The following is a 2,500-nucleotide window of genomic DNA, read 5'->3' on the forward strand; positions in this document are numbered from 1 at the left end:
AACAACAATGATCACAAGAATCATGGCAATGATAACAATGAACATTATAATAAAAAAAAAGAAAAGAAAAAGAAAAAGCCATTTAGAAATATAATTCTTAGCTCACGATATCTTGATTGATATCAATAAGTCCTCAGTACATTAGTGTCCCGGGATACCATAACCTTACACTCTGAGCTTGCATATTCCTTCTTAGATGTAGCCTCTCTCTCTCTCTCTCTCTCTCTCTCTCTCTCTCTCTCTCTCTCTCTCTCTCTCTCCCTCTCCCTCTCTCTCTCCTCCTCTCTCCCTCTCCCTCCCCTCCCCTCTCCCTCTCCTCCCCTCTCCTCTCCCTCGTTTCTCTCTATATCTCTCTTTCCTCCTCTCTCTCTCCCCTCCTCCCTCCCTCTCTTCTCTCTCTCTCTCTCTCTCTCTCTCTCTCTCTCTCTCTCTCTCTCTCTCTCTCTCTCTCTCTCTCTCTCTCTCTCTCTCTCTCTCCCTCTCTCTCTCTTGAGTTTGCATACTATACCATGTGTTGTAATTGTAATTACAATAATAATGATAATGTTGACGGTAATAGTAGCGCTACTATCAATAATAGATATAATAATTATGCTAATATCAATAATAATGATAATGGTAAAGAAAATGTAAAGTAAAGATAATGGTGATGATGGTGGAGGTGATAATGATGATATTATGATGATAACAAGAGTATGATGACAACTATAGAAATAATGATAATACTGCTACCGTTATATTAAAAATTATAATCGTAAGTTGCAATAGTGATATTGCAACAATACATCAGTAACAACAACAAAAAAAATTGCTTTTACTCTTATCATCATCATCCTTATCATTATCAATATCAAGAAAATGATAGTAGCCATTAGGTCTCATCATCATCATCACCGGCATCATCTTATGAACATCTTTATTATTACTATTATTATAATAAAGTTGGTGATAACAATACTGATAAAAGTAATGTGGATAATGATTATAACATAAATAATATTGATAATGATAATACTAGTAATAGTGATGATTAATTTAATGATAATGATTATGATGATGTTGATAATGATGGCAATGATGACAATTGTTGCTACTAACATTATCACTATCATTGTCATCATTATTTTCATAAATAGGATGAGGACTAATATTATTCTCATTATTAGTACTTTTATCTCTATTGTCATTATTGTTACTATTATTATTGTCATCATTATCATTATTACTATCATTATCCTTACTATCATTACAAGAAAATAAGATTGGCTATTAATACTATTAATCCAACAATTATAGAGGACTTACCGTGTGCTTTTGGTATGATAAATCTTTAACAATTTTGTGCGCCCTGAGTCAGCCAGACCCTAGAAGCCTGCTCCAGATCTTATTTGACAACTCTAACCAAGTCTCCATGATAATATTGTCCATAAGTTAAAAACGTAATCATTCTAATCGAGTTCGTTTTTACGCAGATTAACTCTACAGCGAATGGTGTAAGGACCGCGTGCAAAGCGAGGAGGGAACACGTGGTTGCAGCCTGCGGGGAGGGCGGCGCAGGTGCTTCCGTCTCGGTCGGCGGCAACCACAACACTGCCGATATCGCGCGCTCTCCGTCTTCTTCGGCCCGGCTGCCAACGGCGTGTCACTCCTGATTCCAGCGAGGCTCTCCTGCCTGCCTGTCTCCCAGGGCGGTTGGGATTCGTGTGAGACGATGTATGTCACTAAGCAGGTAACAAAAGAAGTATATAATCAAGTGTGTTTGAATCTATTTACTGATTTCCTTGAGGGGTTTGTGGGGTACGCAAAAACAAACATACTTCGAATTGCGTGGATCATTCCCTGTAATGGTAAGTAACAGAATGCACAAAAAGAGCATCAGTATTAAAACACTCTTCTTTACCAACTGACACCTTTCCCTGAGCTGGAAATTATCGGTACTTCCACAAAAAAAAAAAAAAAAAAAAAAAAAATCTACAGTACACGGAACGATTCCATTACATTTGCTTAAGTGCACACAACTGTTCTAAGTAATCCTAGATACGCCTATCCTTGACCACCAGCCCCCGACTCCTTTATAATAATCCCCATTAACCCCCCCCCCCAGCCCCCGCCCGAAGGGGATGAATAGGCGATGAACGTTCGTGCGTCGTTTAGCACTATGACCCCGGTTGCCATAACGAGGCTGTTATTAAGTTACTGGAGGTTGGATGGCCACGGCACGCTGCCATTCTATTTTAGGTGTGATATTGATGAACGAGGGCGCACGGGTATGCATCCATATGCGCATGTGTGTTTCTGTTTGTGTGCTTTCATATGTATTTTGCTCTTATCTTTACCGAGTAATTTGCCGATAATTACTTTCATAACATTAATGATGATTATAATAATGTCATATATATAATACATCTATATATATATATATATATATATATATATATATATATATATATATATATATATGCATACATATATGTGTGTGTGTGTGATATATATATACACA

At 37.4% G+C, this 2,500-nt stretch overlaps 1 protein-coding gene across 1 annotated transcript in view; it reads right to left on the minus strand.

The window, feature by feature from the left end:
- Positions 1 to 1,569, minus strand: part of LOC122266230 (gamma-aminobutyric acid receptor alpha-like) — a 55,828-nt gene extending 54,259 nt beyond the window's left edge. The window contains exon 1 of the mRNA XM_043035861.2: positions 1,306 to 1,569. The gene's annotated coding sequence lies outside the window, so the exon portion shown is untranslated. The remainder of the gene's footprint in view (positions 1 to 1,305) is intronic.
- Positions 1,570 to 2,500: the final 931 nt, after the last annotated feature.

This window comes from Penaeus japonicus, unplaced genomic scaffold (assembly GCF_977035675.1).
Source record: "Penaeus japonicus unplaced genomic scaffold, GWHDUDI00000001_assembly GWHDUDI00000022, whole genome shotgun sequence".
Lineage (NCBI taxonomy): Eukaryota > Metazoa > Arthropoda > Malacostraca > Decapoda > Penaeidae > Penaeus > Penaeus japonicus.